At 39.0% G+C, this 17784-nt stretch overlaps 1 long non-coding RNA gene across 1 annotated transcript; it reads right to left on the reverse strand.

Annotated features, from left to right (window-relative positions):
- Nucleotides 1–1332: 1332 nt before the first annotated feature.
- LOC121396489 lies at nucleotides 1333–13181 on the reverse strand. The gene is made up of 2 exons (XR_005963066.1): nucleotides 12461–13181; nucleotides 1333–3508 (listed from the first exon to the last, which is right to left on the reverse strand). It is a non-coding gene; the product is annotated as an uncharacterized LOC121396489 (long non-coding RNA).
- Nucleotides 13182–17784: the final 4603 nt, after the last annotated feature.

Here is a 17784-nt window from a genome sequence, read left to right on the forward strand (position 1 = left end):
TTGACATGCTCAAAAACAAAAATTACCTTATTATATCTGTGACATTCTTCCCTTTGGTATGAAGCATAGTTTTTAGCTGTGAAGCCATTAACGTACCAGCCAGGTGGAAACCCTAGGGACAGATCTGTGTTTGTGAGGGATTTAATTTGAATGTTGTCACACATGTTGGAATTTCAATACATATATTATATTGGTGGCAAGTCCCCTTAAATAGAATAATAAAGCAATGCCTTCCAAGGTGAAAGAAGTTTTGCTGCAGCATTGCTGTAGTACAGGTATGGGACCTGTTATCCAGAATGCTTCCGCAATTTGGATCTTCATAACTTATATGTACTAGAAAATAATGTAAACATTAAATAAACCCAATAGGCTGGTTTTGATTCCAATAACGATTAATTATATCTTAGTTTGGATGAAATGCAAGGTACTGTTTTATTATCACAGAGAAAAGGGAAATCGTTTTTCAAAATTTGGATTATTTGGATAAAATGGTTTCTGGATAACGGATCCCATACCTGTACAAGCTATTTTAAATGATTGCATTAGATCAGGCTAAAGCTAATAACAGTGTTTAAATAGAAACAAAAGTAATAGCAATAGACTCTAGCCTCACAGTTCTCCTTCTGCTTGATAAGGGTCACTTCCTGCAATGTATTTAACTAATAGTCATGTATATATTACATGGCATAGCATTCTAGAGGGTATGGTTCATAAAACTAAAGGCATAGTATTATTATTTCAAGTTTACTTACCGGTAGTCTCCATGATATGTGATTCGGATTGATTACCTTTTATATTACCTATGATTTCAGGTTTTGTGGTTTCATTATTAGCACAGGCTGCTTCTTTATTATTATAAATGGCATCTCTATGCCTACTAACCTTCATATTGCATGTGTGTTTGATTTATACCTATTATCAGGCCCAGACTGGCAATCTGTGCGTTCTGGCAAATGCCAAAGGGGCTGCTCGTATTAATCCTAGTGGAAGGGCATAACTTTTGTTATTATGTACATGATGTGGAAGTAATGTATCTTCATTTTGTCAAACTGACCAGATTATTATATTTACAGTATACTCTAGTTAAAACATATCTTAAGATAGAATTCATGGATATGGGGATCCTACATAACCTAAAGTGCTTTCGACTGTTGCACAAACACTATGTGCCACTTGAGTACCAAAATTACTTTGAGGTTGATACAGAGAGACAGGTCTCTACAAATTATAGACAGTTGGCTGGCAAGCATGGCCTAAATAAACACGCTTGTATTTAGAACACATTCTTCATCTGCTGAACACCCTTTCTTTCTAATTAAAGCTGACAGATTATTTAAAGCACAAGGGGAAGCAGACCCCCAAAAAACTCTTTTAATTTTTAACCTATTTTACATTTATTATTGTTATTATTGTTTAGCATACAATATACAGATCACATTTCAAAAGGTGTTTGTATTCAATGAATACTTATATACCTGACAACCTTAATGTTTTTCCCAGAATAGTCATGATTTCTATGGTAAAGAGGTATGCCTTGGGTAGGGCCAATAAAAAGTATGTTTGGTGCCAATTTTATTAATAGTAAAACGACAGAAAGATAAAAATATAGGAAGGTCAGTATTTTCTTTCTAGAAAATGTGGCAATCCTAGCCTTGAGTGAAACAGGGTGTGGCATAATACACACAGTATATGAACATATTTCCTGAGCGTTAAGTAACTGGAGAAATAACAACACAGATGGGAAGAGTGTGCAGTAAAGCAGCAGAGAACAGTGGGCAAATATCAAGTACAGCAGGAAAGGCAACTGCTAACACAGAATAATTACAGATAGGCTGAATGCAGCTGAGATGATAAAAATACAGTACAATGTTAAAATACAGAAGATGGCCGTAAGCAAACCAATCCGGGGTATTTTCCTGTAAGCAAGACAAAGCCCTGGGTTATTTATCTGAAAATTATAATGAACATATTGTTCTAGTAAGATAAGAAATACTGTATTAACAACAAAGAGATTATTTTGATTGTTTCTAAAGTTACTTTAACAAAATAAAAAAAATCTTGGGCGCTAACAGACAACTAAAATACGATTCACCTGTAAAGGAAATTATTAAAATATATTAAAATTATGGTGATGTCACACATCATCTAAATTTAAATACTTTAGTCCCTTGTAATTTTACCTTGCCTTTACTGTCATATATTATTTATGCCTTTTCAATTAATTATAGTGTTGTCAGCCTGTTATACTTTATGTGTTTCTTTTTTTTCGTTGACTAGATTCTGTTGAATGTTTTTATGTATAAATGTATTCCCTTTCAGAGGATCCCAAGCCGGGCCAGAACTAGTGGTAGGCAGAAGAGGCACAATGAGGGGAGGGTGCTGGGCAGGTAACTCTTCTGCCTTCCTCTCTTATTCCTTCTACTGCTTATCAATATGCCCCCCCCCGACGTCATCACGCAGGTGCAACCTCCCAACATTTGAAAAATGAAAACAGGGACTAAAAGATTTAAATATCAGTATCTATAATTACTATGTCCATTTTAAAAAATGTGGCAGGTTTTAGGGTCATGTTTTATGTGTTATAACAGTTTTGCTAATGAAGGTAAAACTGTCCTTTAGGCTAGGGCCAAACGGGGGCCAAAAACGGCTATCTGAAATTCACTGGCTGATTTCTGCCCTACCACCGGCAGTAGCCTCCTCTCTCTTCCACATTGAATCGGCAGATCTAGGCTCAAAATTCAGAGATTTGTGGTTTTTCGCCAAAATCCACCAAGTGTGTTTGTGCAGAGTCAATTCAATGCATAAGAGAGAGGAGGCTACTGTAGTGCAGAAATCAGCGGATTTCGTCTAGCAGTTTTCTGCCCCTGTGTGGCCCTAGCCTTAAGCTGCTAGTCAGTTCTCTTCTGCTTATCTTAAATAGTTACAATTGTATTCTCGATTATCTTAAATTGTTACAAATCTAAGTACAGATGCTAAATGTTCTGAGCTTTCTGCTAAAACCCCCCTTATTTTAATTAAATTTCAGAACTTTGTATCTTTTTCTGGTGTCAGTGCTGGAGATCAAAGCTACTGTATCATCTAGCTCCTACAAGTCAGTGCATTACATATTATCTTCACTAGATTTATGAAGTTTCCATTAGCCCTAAACGTTGGCAGTAGGGTTGCCACCTTTTCTGGAAAAAAATACCGGCCTTCCTTTAAATTTATCTTTTTTCCCTATTAATAACATTGGGATCAGCCATCATTTTTACAGGCCAGGCCGGTTAAATACCGGCCAGGTGGCAACCCTGGTTGGCAGGTGCTACTGCACACGTTCTTAAACATGTTTCTGCATTTTTAAAAAGATGGGTTAAACCCATGTCCTTGTATTTGTACATTCATATTTGTCATTGAGAATTTTTAGTAAAATAAAGATTTACTTTGTTGACACAATACATTATCCAGAATTATTCAGCATTTTTGTTTAATTATCCATTATCTTTTCTTCCAAAACAGCAAGCATGAGACTCTGAGGAGACAAAAACAAAGTTCTGGATGAGATAAGGGGACATATTTATCAAAAGGTGCATTGTTTTCTCTCTATTCACTTATAAAGGGTTTTATCTGTTCATAATTATACAAGCTGAGTGTTCACACTTTTTATTCTCCTTAAAATGAAATACAAATTAACAGAGGGTTGTGAAATTTGCCTATGATGAACAGTGGTGAGCTTTATTTTCTCCTTTTTCAGTTTTAGACAAGCCTTCTTTTTCTCATGCCTGCCATGTAGGAGGATTGCACATGCAAGGCTGAAAATATTCACACGTGTTTGGCTGCTGTTACTATATAGCACCAACATACAGTATTATGCAGTCATTTTCAGTGAATGCTTCATTTATTCACATGAATCCCTGCCCCTGGCCAGTTTCAACCCAGACAGCTTGGTTTTTGAAAGGGCTTTTCAGGTCAAAACTGTCAGCCTATTTTTTTCAAATTACGAAAACTGCCCATTGACACCACAGAATTGAGCAAAAGATGGCAACCCTACCTGTGTGGTTTTGAATCTAATTTTCCAGACACAAACAGTTGATACAAGCCCACTAGAACCAAAACCTTTAGAAACCTACTAGTATGATTTTTTACATTAGGGGTTTTGACCATTGAGAGGAAGCCAGAACCCTTGAAGGAAACCCATGAAAACAGGTGAAGGTTGTACAGACTTCACATGGACAGTGCCCTTGACTTATACTATACATTGTGTTGAAAATGATTTTTACAGTATTCCCCAGTATTGAAAAAATGTAGTCTCAGCCTATAGGCCAATACACATTTCAAGCAGTTTTGGAGAATTTTGTTTTAAGTAGTAGTCAATATAATTTAGTAAAAACAGAGAATGTCATTAAAATGTACTCCATAAAAATAAATTTGTTATCATATGCCCATTTCATTGACATCAATGCATACAATTTAAAGGAACGTTAACATCTAAAAATGAAAGTTTCAAGGAATGGCAATATATTGTACTGTTGCCCTGCCATGGTAAAATCCCATGCATATCTGTTATTTGCTGTGTAACCTGTGCCTTTTCTCTTTTTTTCAGCTTTGAATAGCTGACCCCATGGCTACACAGTAGCTTATTTTTATAAAAAAAGAGTAGAGTTCCTGAAGCAAACAAACTATTCCTACCAGTGCATGCCAACACTACTATATACTTTAATTACTTTAAAATACGTTAATTTTTTGATGTTACCGTTCCTTTAAATGAGCAATTATTACTGAACATGCAGTGCAATATTATTAACTAGACATAAGTTTATTTAAAAAGGTGAAGTTACGTTATGTTACAACTCATTTGACCTCAAACCTTTAAAGTGGAGTTGAGAGTTATCAAAAGGCTGTGCCTTTCACCTACTCACTAAGGTCACACCTGTCATTCAGTTTGCCGAATCTGTTCAGTGATTCAGAAGAGATACAGACAGAAAAAGCAAAAGTAGTGCTGATGATAGGGCAAGACTGCCCAATTTGCACCAGTGCACATTAGGGGGTAAGTTGGAAGATCCTTATATCATGAGTATAGTGTTGCTTCATATTGGAACAAAAGGACCTGTGCATTTGGGCAATGGGTGCAAAGATTGTAAACTCTTTAGGCAGGGCTCTCGCTATCTCTTTTATAGGTTATTGGTATGTTTGTATGTAATCTATCAATATATAAACACAATTATTACACAGCGCGGCAGAATATATTGGCACTTTATAAATACAGTAAATGTTCATTATAATAATGTGCAAAAAAACTTGGAGCTTTGTGCCGCTTTTTCTTCATTACATCCTGTCCACAGGTAATAAACGAGCCCTAGAAAGTCCTAGGAACTGCAATGTTTAGCCTGAAAAAGGAGTGAAAACTACAAAATTACATGTTTTAAAACACAGAATATATGTAATGTAATGTATTTATGGTAGCACTGTATTTGTGTGACAAGCTGGGTCACTGAGTTCTTGCAGTGCAGAAAGTGAAGGAGTTTGTAGAATTCATCTTCCTTTGTGTATCCAGCCTGTACTGTATATATGAATACTGTTTAAGAAGATATTGCAGTCACTTGCATCCACTTACAGTAAGCAGTGTTCTGCGGTGCATATTAAGACAATCAGAAGATATGTTTCCCAATCAAAAGTGAAAAACAGTTTCAAGGTTTACTAGTCGTAAACTTGTTTTTTAAGGTAAAGGTTCAACTCATCTCAAGAGCTGAAAGTAGCCCCTGCTTATTGCTGAACCAGCCAACTAGGCATAAGGTAAAACAAGTTATGACCCTGCGACACTTATATTGTCATTATACAAACACAGACCTGTGAAATTACTTAATTTGTTGTCAGTAGGCAAATGCTCAGATTATGATCCAATGAAATGACTGTCATTAAAAAAGTTGATCTTGAAACTTTGCTGTTTTCCATTGACCCCAGAGAAAAGAGATTAGTGATAATGTCAAATGTTTGTATGTGCAATATTGTCTGCTAAAATGGCCCCTTGTGCCATTTACCTAAACATTTTTACAGAATATTTCTATATTATCCACATGGACTCACTGGTGTATTCGGGGTCCTCTGGCATGTTCAGTTATTTGTATTATCTCCAGTATAGTGCAGGATGATGGTGGGGAAGTAAACAAAAATCACAATGCTTTGAGTTCTGTGGGTCCCAGACATGAGCTGGTCCAGGACTCTTCAGGCATCACAATTGTTGGTCAACTAAAGGGATCCAGTTAGTGAGGAGCAAAAAGCACATCAAAAGTGCAAAGCTACATTTATATACAGAACTTCCTGAGTGCATAGCGGCATTTAAATGCATTTAAATACAGACAATTCTAATGGCAAAATAATGAGGGAGCACTGTATAAAAATAATAATAGCGAGGTTGGTTTGCTTCCAAAACTGAATATCCGTTAGAGCTAATGCGTGATATTATGTTTGTATCAGTCCCCTGGATACACCCAGGAATAAATGCAGCCAAGATCTATTTTAATAGAGAAAACTAAAAAGCAAAATCATTAGGAGTGCTGCAATGTGGTGTGGTTATTGGATTATTAATGAGTTCTGCATGCTATAATCATTTCCACTGCCTTCCTTCTCTGTCTGCTCAGCCTGTAACCTTCACTCCTTGACTGACCTTTACATTAAGCCATACAGTGTCATTTTCTCTACAGAGAGGGAACAACCTTTTCCCTAAAATTATATTTTTAACCATAACTAAAAGTCTAATCTTTATACAGTGAATGTAGGTTTATTTAGTATATATATATGTGTGCCTATACACAGTATAATTTCCGATTACTTATACACACAGGGCTGACATAATTAAGATCACTGAGACTAATATTCAAATAGTACCTATCTAATTAGCTTAGGGCTGCTGTTGCATTATTTTGCATTCAGAATGCCTATTAAATATACTGTAACAGTTTCAAGTGATATGTTTTACATGATAATAATTACATGGTAATTATGAGTCTTCCTTTATATTATTTGATAACCTTTATATTATTTGACAACTACCTAGCTTGCTGGCTATATATGGTTTCCTGGCAGTTGCTAGGCAACAGGCATAGAGAATGAAGAAAGTGTCCTCCAAAAGAAAGAGAGAGACTGAAGGTTGAGTTGCAGTTGAAAGTTTATTTATTACCAGCAGAAGAAGATGAAGTACTATGAAGTATCAACCAAACTATTTAGTTCTCGATGCATTGGCTTAGCCATAAACAGCACGGAATAGTGAGATGATAAGGAAGCTGAGATGATGTTGCACAGCTTAGAATGTTAGTGCTTATGTTGCAATGATTGGTACCATGTCTGTTTGAACAGTTACTGTCCCAGGGCCGGATTTACATAGTGGGTGCCCCCAAGCCCATGGGCGTTTGTTGCCCCGTCCCCATCCCTTTATTCGTGTACAAGCACAATTTTTCATCATCGGGACTGGAGCGATGGGGATTGGAGCATGGGAAACTCGTATCCTTTGTATCTCCTGTGCATCCCCAGTGTTTCTGAACCAATGTGAATGTAGTTGGGCAGCATGCCACCTCTTAAAATCCTGCCTCCCTAGGCCTGTTCCTGGTGGTCTTTCCACAAATCCGTGCCTGCCCCTGCCTGCACTGTTATGACTAATACTAGTCAATATTTTGTTACAAATATCTTTTGCTGTGCTTGACCCCTGCATGTAGTATTTACTGTTCTTGCCTTCCCATGACCTATGCCTACAAATAAGGCATTGGTAACCACACACACACACCCATGGAATGGCTGTTTTTTTAGCCAATAGTAGATTTAAATTAGAGCAGTGATCCCCAACCAATGGCTTGTGAGCAACATGTTGTTGACTAACCCCATGGATGTTGCGCTCAGTGCCTAAAAGCAGGTGCTTATTTTTTAATTACAGGTTTGGAGGCACGCTTTGGTTGCATAAAAAACAGTAGTATTGACGAAACGGGGCCTCCTGCGTAGTAAGCGGTTTGGCAGTGCACACAAATTGGCAGTGCACCCATAAATGGATGGAATGGGGGTGATTAACATGAGTTTTGTGAGTGGAGTACCAGTTGGAAGCAGGAATTGGGAGCAGGCCAGGGGCAGAATGACAGGTCCTTAAAAATTTACCATAAAACGACATTGTCAGTAAATTTGTAATACAGCTATAGCCTTGGCTGGTATTTTGTCAGGTGGCAACCCTAATTGTAAGTTACTGTTTGAGAGACAAAATACAGAAAATATGGGTACATTTACAGAATGTAGTTTGTGTTTTGTAAACTTTTGTAAACAACGTTGGTTTTGTTCACATTCTTGACTAAAAATATAGCTATTTATTTATCAGTGTATTTGTACAAAATGTATTTTTTGCAAACAGAATATTTTTGGGACAAATGGCACCCCATAGATGTGCAGCAAACTTCAAAGCCACACTCCAAACAAGAGGATCCTTATCACTTCTACATTTTATTGGTCAAGGCAGATATTTAACACGCGTCCCCACTGAGATTTAAAATTGTGCATAACTGCAGCAAGCAAATGACATGATGTAATATACGGTGATACTTGGGTCTAACTACTAAACTCCCCATCAAACTGATCCATTAGCGGACAAGAATACAGGCATCAACGCATCAACCAAACAAACTGGTTGGATAGAATGGGCCTTGTCATCGCTAAACTCCCAAGATAGCTAGGCTGGGAAAAAAATTTTGAGAAAATATTAGAAAATTTATAAATCAAAGAAAAATCTTGATATGCTTTTTGAAGTTAATATTGAACTAAGAAAGGATAATTTAATATTTTATATATTCCCTCATTGCAATTCATGCAAAAATAATATTTAAATTTTAAAATTTAGATCAAGGTTATCCATTTCCTTAAAGGGGTAGAATTGGTTCTGACTATATATATATATATTTGTTAATATCATCCCAAACTTGCCTGTGTGGGGTGTTTGTATTCTTTTACATATATCACTGTTTGTAAATTCAAATATTATTTTAAATTTAACAATAACAAAGTAGGGTTAATCCCTCACAGAATTTGATTGGTTTTAAAGAAAATGGGAGGGATTGATAGGGTATAAATCCCGCAGAGGACATGTTGTTCACAGATACACCTATGACTAAGCGCCGGAGGGTGCGAAACGCGTAAGGTGGGCCTGGTGGGGTTTGTTTGTAACTGAATTTTAATGCTAACTTAAATAAAATAACATTTTTTATGGAAAAAAAAGCCTTGGGACAGTTATCTTTTGATAAAGGAATCACTTATATGGTATCGCCTGAGAACTGGGGCGAGTCCCTTGGGCTTAACTTAATGGAAATCAGATGTGGACTCCCAATTGATGTATAATATGATGCAAAGCGTGCCTTAATAACAGTGTCCACAAAATGGCAAAATGAAAAAAAAAAACAAGATTTAAATACTTTTTATAGTGCAAGTGAAATTTATTTTGCTTCACTAATATAATAAAATAGGATGTGGAATTACTTCTTATGGTAACATAAAGGACATCTATATAAAGAACACACCAGGGTAATATAGTAAAAACTAAAGGGGACTTGAAATCTTGCAACAGTTGTAAATTCATCACTAGCAGCCCCCTGTTACTATGCTTAAATTGTGTGTATAACTTCAAGTCAGTAAAATGATCTAAATGTTCTCTACTTATATAAATATTTTAAGCCCAACATATCGTTTCAGTGGATTCTTCCTTAAGATCAAGTAGATAAACAGGTGTGACATTACAGCAGGCAGCAGCCTCAGGTTAAGTATGGCGGATGATGCAGTTAACAGCACAGAAATGGTAAAAACACATGATGAATCTGCAAGTCAGTTGAATAGGGAGCATTCTTTCCCCCCCCCAATATTCCTCAACTGAAGAAGACCTTTAAGGTAAAATTAACAGCTTCTCCCGTAGGCTCTCTACTAACCTTCCCATGAATGCATAATTCCCTACCCCTGGTGTACCGGCATCTCAGGGCTCTAGCCCAAACTATTACTCTTTGTTAGGACAACAGGCTGTCCGTGCTTGCTAGACCTCTCTAACTTTTACTCCTACAGTGAATTCACTTGCCACTGCTATCCACTAGCTAGCCCGGTACCAACAGTACCAACCTTCCCAAAGGTCTAGCCACTTCAGCCTGATGCTGCTTATAGATATTACAGGCCAAAATAAGTAGTGCCTCAGCAAGGCACTGTCTTATATAAGCTCACAAGTGGACTTATCGCCACCTGCTGGCTAACCCTGCATTTTGCTAACTATGTTCATTAGAAAAAGAAATTATTTATTTTTACCCCTTAAAGGGGAACTCCGGCTTCCAAACCAAAATTTGATAGAGGCCCACATAACACAGAAACTCCTAATATACCCATCACAGTTACCTGTTTCTTCTAAAAGTATGAATAAATGCCATTTTCTATGCTGAAATCCAGCTGGATAACAGTTGTTCTATTTCTGCATCATTTGAAATCCTAGCAGGAAAGGAGGGACTAAAACACTAAGGAGGGACTAAAACACTGACAAATAGTAACCAGTGCTGGACTGGCCCACCGGAATACCAGGAAAACTCCTGTTGGGCCCAGGTGTCAGTGGGCCCTCATGCTGCTAAAAATTTGGCCTATTTCATGGTTATTGCCCTTTTCTATGAGAACAAAAAGGCTAAATAGATGGAATAATAGATTAAAGTATGTAAAGAGACTAGGAGAATAGAGGTTGAGTGAGGAATAGTACTGAGAGTGGGCCCCTGGTCGAAGGTTTTTGGGTGGGCCCCTGGTGTCCCAGTCCGACACTGATTGTAACAACTTCTCCACAGCTTACAGACAGCATGCAGGAACTACATAACCTACAATGCATTGCACTGTGATGTTCTTTATTGAAATCACGTGTGCAGGGAATTGTGGGGTTTGGAGGATGCAGGCTGAGGACAGATGGCTGCTGATACAAAGTAACAGTAGTCAGCCAGCTCAGTGAAGTAGTCAGAGAGATCAGCAGGAGAGCAGGGGGCTAGGCTTAGGGAACTGTCAGAAACCATTAAAAAATAATGAAAAGTCTGAATATTTTTTAATCAATGTATATTGCAAGGTTTACTTTTCATAAAGTTAAGTTGTTTTTGTGGAGTTCCCCTTTAACATGCACTAGCGATGGGGCATCAGAAAGGCCGCCTCAGGGCGCTAAGGATCATCGAAACACCCCTGATTTTAACGTAAAATAAAAATGTATGGTTTTGGTTTATTTGTATAAAATATGGCATAAGGCAGCAGTTCAGTTTTGAAATATATATCATATTATACTTAACCCACAGTAGATTTGCAAACCTCAGAAGTAAGGTTGTACTCATAGTGTAAGAAATACTAGAGCCCATAAAATGATAGTCTTAATTTCTTTAAACATAGCAAACCATTTTGGTAGGTGCCATGGCCTTGAGATCATCCTGAGAACCTCCCAATTCATAAAACTTTCTTAAGGTGGCCATACACTATAAGACCTTGCGAAACGAGGGATCTTGACCCGATATGCCCAAGGCTGGGCGATATCAGATGAATCTGAATGTGAGGCCCTTGGGCCGAACGATCGGATTACGATACTACAAATGGGCTCCGACAACAACTAGCCAATGCGGTCCTAGATCGTACGAAAAATCAAACTTGACCGATCGGTATCTGGCCGATTTTTGGGCTGATATCAATTGGTTGGACCCATTGGGAGCCCCCACACATGGGCAGATAAGCTGCCGTATCAGTCTAAAGGACCGGTATCGGTAGCTTTAATCTGCCTGTGTATGGCCACCTTTAGTTTATAAAGTCAACAATCTTTGCATCCCCTCATGCAAACCCAACCCTGCTGCTGAGTAACCTGAAAGGAAAACTACTTCCTGTTAAGGCAGCCCTACATGCACAAATAGTTTTGCACAATTATCTGCAGCTTGTATGGTTGTCCACCGACATCCATGTATTAAGGATATTTGTCTATTCGAATACTCTTAGAAGCATACACCTATTGATCCTAAGTGAAAAGTAATTTTAAATTGTAAATTTAAATCAAAAATTTTAAATGAAGAAACAGAGTTCATTTTTATCCTTATCTTAAGATATTCTAGACAAAAGGAAATTATGGGATAAAAACGTAGCCCACCCTATGCTTGAATCACATGACTGGCTATTAACCAATGACTAAAGATGGGGGGGAGAACATTCAAAGTGTAGTTTGGGCAGCATGGCAGGATGCGTAATTTTCATTAGATGCGGCAATGTTTATTATTTTACATTATGTGCATGCATACAGCAGGTATATCTTAACCTATAAAGTACTGTAGAGAAACATATTTTTGGAAAGTGGGTCCCCTTCTTCTACTGAGCATGAGAATAAAAAAGCCTTATGTGCCAGGCCCTGCCACTTCATTGAAGTAAGCAAATTACTGGCACCTAAGCAGATGCTGTACAGAGGTCTTACCACTGGGTGTCAGTCTCTTACCTGAAAACAATTCAGAGGGAAAAAAAATCTCAAAACCTCATCAATCAACTTAGAATAAAAGGAACATCGACTTGCAAATTGAATTGAAATACGTGTCCAAGGGTTCATTTGCTATACAGGAGCCATTTCTGCTTATAATCTTACCTACAATAAATAAAATAAAAACTGGGTAAATAGATAGGCTGTGCAAAATAAAAATGTTTCTTATAGTTAGTTAGGCAAAAATGTAATCTATAAAGGCTGGAGTCACTGGATGTCTAACATAACATAGCAGAATACAACTTCCTGCTTTTCAGCTCTCTAACGCTGAGTTAGTCAGCGACTTGAAGGGTGGCCACATGGGACATATCTGTTCAGTGAGTTTGCAATTGATCCTCAGTGTTCAGCTCAGATTCGAAAGCAACCGTTATGATCCATGTGGCCCCCCCTCAAGTCACTGATTAGTTACTGCCTGCACCTGTTGCTGAGCCACAGTTGTAAACAATGAATACAACACTTGTACTATATTCATTATCAAAATTTGTCATAATGTTAAACTTTTTTTTTTTTAATTCTGCCACTGGGTATTGCATCCATCACTTTGCTATAAATGCATCTTAAAATCAGCTGAAGTGCAGTATGGACAGATATACTGTGTACGTTAAACACGGGTGCCCTCCCATATCCCTCAGGCTGATTAAAGTTAACTGACCTTTAGGCCAATTTAAAAGCTTACAGATCAAAGGTGGTTGAAATAACACAATTTGAACGTTTCTGATAAAGAGGAGACATGCCAAACTGGGAAACCTGCCCAGACCTGTTCTCTTATTCTTCCTAAAGCATTGTAGGAGCTGCTATTCATTGTCGCTTCTGCACGTCATAAATCTTGCGACAGCTGTGGTCCTTCCCAGAATACTTTGGGACCCATTTGTCGAAGGTGAAGACATAGTTCACTGCAAATGCTTTATAGGAATATAGCGCAGCCTTCTTCACATCCATAGACTTTTTGATGTGCTCCTTAGAACAGAGAATGAAAAAAACAGAGAAGAGTCATAAACAGAGAAGATCCCTAACTCAGAGACAATTTGAGGAGTTGCCAACATGCTGTTTTATAGATATTGCAGAACTGTATGTCCTAAAATAACGACAATGTAATAATATCTTGAGACCTGATAGTTCTTAAAATTTCTACTTTATGGACTAGGTTTCCTGGCCCCAGTGCACTACACCCGTGATAGATCAACCCAAGGAATTGAGAATGCTGTGCAGAATTTTCTTTGCTCAAAGCTTTTTTTCCTTTGAAAAACATGGAGTGGACAGTTGTCCATTAAACAACTGTATTATGTTGGTTACAAAGGGATACAGTACTTAGAAGAACAGTATCTAAGGATATATAGTAGCACAGAAGTAATCAATGACTGACATCTGGCAGAGACTTTTATGGAACTGAAATGAACTGTTCCTTTAAAGTCTATTTAAAATGTGTGCAAATATGCATATGAAAGAAATAGTAAAATAAAAACATATAGACACAAAATGATAGCAGAGCAGGGGGCATATATCTACTGTTCACCATTTGGATTTTAGGCCAGTTGTCTAACTTGAATCTTTTAGTGAAGGATTTGTATATCTTACAAATATTTTTCCCACAGGTGTCTCACATTCAAGCCCAAGCCTGCACCATGTACCCTACAATATAAACTTTAATAATATTGAATAATTTTCACTTGCCCCACCCAGACAAATGCCCTAGTCTGGTTGTCCTACAGCACATACAAATGTGATATCAATTACAAGCAGAGTATATTATCTTGTCAATCCTTTGAAATGTCTAACAAATAGGATAGCATAAACTAAAATAAGGGCAGACTTTTTAAGGCTTTTATAAGAATCTATATTTTTCCACTGCCATTTTTGTTTGTGAAATGATGCTGTATTTTTATTGTTAGCCAATATAGGAATCACATCTATAATACCTTTGTATTTATTTTTATGTTATGGATGCTATAGCGGTACTTTCTGCCCGACAATGTGGCTTCTGATGGAAACTTACCTCAGGTTGGGTAGTCACCTTTTCCCTTTGGCTAAACCCAAACAAAGCTGATGACAACAGGGGTGGGCACAATGATGTTGGGTGGAGTTATAATGCTAGGGGTTATTGCATCACTATTTTCTTAGCTGGCTGGAGTTCTGTCCAGATTTCTCAGTGTTTTAAACTGGACAGAAAGTTTTGAACCAGTCATTTGAAAAATGGGGATGTCTGATTCAAAACTGAAAAGGTGGCAACCCGAGCTCTAAACCATGTTCATAGAAAAAAAAACCCCACAGTGAGTACCACATTATTTAGATGTTTTTCAATTACTGGCCAAATTATTGTTCCAGTTTCACAAGGCTGAAAACTGCACAGACAGTTGAGACCCAAATAGGCCTAAGAAAAACCAAACTGTTCAGGTCAAAAACAGGTGGCAACCCTAACCTGAAAATATGTGGACTATAATGCTATGTTGGAAGCAGTTTTTCTTATAGGTTCAGCTTTATGCCACTGCATTTTATGGGTATAACATATTTAGGGGCAATCTGGAATATGGAGGCATTGTGAGCTTCAGGTGTTTCAGCCCATTAGTGATGTGGTGTTTAACCCCAAATCCACGCATGGGTGGAGTGGGTTTGGATTGAAATTTGAACAGTGATTTTGGGTTAGAGTTGAGTGCAGGTCAAACTGGGGAAGTACACTCCTCCACTGCTCCCAAAGACTCCCTGTCTTGAAACCAGAGGCACACACAGAATGTAGTGTAGAGAGCAAGAAATCATGAGTGCGGGTCCTACATTGGCAACATTTTGCAGATTAAGGTTTTGCAGGTTAGGGTCGGTTGCTGGTTGAGTTTTTCATGACCAGCACATCACTAGTGCCCATTACTAAGGCAGGTGCTGATTACTAATGGTGAGCTTTGAGTAGTTGTGTTGACTAACATAATATATATATATTGGGGGTGTTGAACAACAAAGCTGGTTGCTATGAAATATAGCAGAAGTGGATTTGTTTAGAGGCAAGTGAGTGCTATATGGGATTACTGGACAGGGCCTTTTTGTTTACTGAAGAAGAGAGTGATTATTAAGTAATTAAGATGTATAATACAGAAAAGACGGTACAAGTTTGTTCCTACTCACAAATCTCTATTTTTGTAACCCATGCATCCCCCCACCAATATTGCAAAAGGAGAAAATACACTGAATGTAGGGTATCCCAAACCTAGAACTAACCCCAAACACAGGTCTTGGCTCATTTTTCTGCCTATAGCAGAAGCTTTTGGCCTCAGGAGGAGCCTTCAGCTACTCAGATGCCTCCAGGTAATAATGTCAGAGGACCAAGGAGAGAGTTCTGGGCAGGCTATGGAACCGAATGTAAAGTAGTAGAACAGGTAACCGGAAGCGCAGTTGATGGTCAGGCTGGGTCGGAACCAATCGGGCAATACTGTACAAGATTGGTAGGCAGAGGTGTAGTCGGGGTCACAGGCCGGGGTCCAGTGGCAGATTACGGACATGTGAGGCCCCTAGGTTACATTTTGACAGGGCCCCCTTCTAGGGTACCACATTTTTTTCGGCGTGGTCTGCAAGCGGTACCTGCTGATTCAGTCTGTGTTTGCTTTGCTGGCTGAAGTTTTTAATTAAAAAAAAAAAAGATTTCTCTGTCCACTGACTGTCCTGCAGCAGGCTGCAAAGCACCCAACTGCTGCTGGACCAGGTGCTGCCTTCCCCTCCCCCCGTGCCTTGCTTTCTAGCTGACTGGGAAACAATTTAGGCAGGATTCAGGCAAGAAGACAGCTAATAGCTATATTTAGGCAAGAAGAGTCAGACTGCGTGTCTGTTCTGCGTCAGACTCGGACTGCATGTGCAAGTGCGTGCTCTCAACTCTCCGAAGCTGAAGTCTGCTTCGGCGCACAACAGTGACGTCACTGGTGAGGGCAGGTGAACTAAGTAATTCCAACGAAGACAGCCCGACTTAGAGAGATTACACACAGATGCATGCGCATCACGCACTGTGACGCACATATAAACATGATGCACGCACCTGACCTGCCTTGCCTAAATTACAGTATTTCCCAGTCCCAGGCAGTGTCACAGCAAGCATTGGCATGCACGCGGGGGGGGGGAGGTCAGTGGACACTGGTCAGTGAATGGTTTTTTTTTAAAGGAAAAATAATTGCAAAAAAACCCCATAGGCCCCTAAAGCGTTTCGTGCTCATGGACATCCTTTGAGTAAGTGCCCACCTCGGCACGAAACACGTTATGTACGTCCAAATAAAGATTTTTTACTTTTAAGAAATATTTGGGCTGCTTTTCTACTAAACAGTAGGTCACTCTCGATTTTTGTTTTTGATTTGCTTCACCAAATGATGTATAACCCTTGGACTGGGGGTTTCCTGGGACATGACCACTGTTTATCATTTTGTACTTAATTGAGGAATAGTTTTTTTATTTTAATTTGTTTTTTGACTATTACCTTAAGGTAGAACTACACAACAGGGTAATGTAATATATATTGCTGTAAGGAGTTCTTACCTGGCGTCCCAAGATGGCCGAATCCAAGATGGCGGCGTTCTCCATGTGCTTCCTTCTGGTCGCAGTTCTGTGACATCACGCCAGCGTCAGAATATCCGCCAGCATCGGATTGGTCGCCGGCGCCTATGCACCAGCGTCAGAATAGACGCCAGCGTCAAAACGCCTGCGCGAAGACGCCAGCGTGAAGACGCCAGCGTCATGACGCCACTGCGTCTGTTTTGGCACCAAAGGAGGCCTATAAAAGATGCAGAAGCACTGCAGACTGTGCCCTACTATAGGTTCTTCCTCATGAGTTCCTGGGTGCGCTTCCTGTGATTATCATTCCTGATCCTGTGTATTGACCTTTGCCTGATTTCGTATTCTGAACCTTTGCTGCCTGAACTGACCTTATTGCCTGGACTTCGACCATTCTCTTTCTATACCCTTGCCTGTACCTCGAACTATTGGACTGGTGCTTCCTCCTAGGTCCGCTACTCCTGGCTGAGCCTTCGGGCCCCTTACAATTGCTTATCGGTTAATTAGTTATCCAACTCCATTCCAGGCCTAAACCTAGTACCAGCGCAAAATGAAACAGGCAGGTAACAGTGGCGTAACTACCGGGGGAGCAACTGGGCCAGGGGCCGCACCCCCGCTGGGCCCCCCTGGCAGATCGAGCACGCTGCAGCTCGATTTCTTGACTTTATAAATTGGAAACAATTGTTAAATCACTGTTGCCAAAAGGATCTAGCAGAAGAGAAATCATCAGGTTTGATGTCAGCCTAATGGTCACTTTACTCGACTCATTT

Source organism: Xenopus laevis, chromosome 7S (assembly GCF_017654675.1).
Source record: "Xenopus laevis strain J_2021 chromosome 7S, Xenopus_laevis_v10.1, whole genome shotgun sequence".
Lineage (NCBI taxonomy): Eukaryota > Metazoa > Chordata > Amphibia > Anura > Pipidae > Xenopus > Xenopus laevis.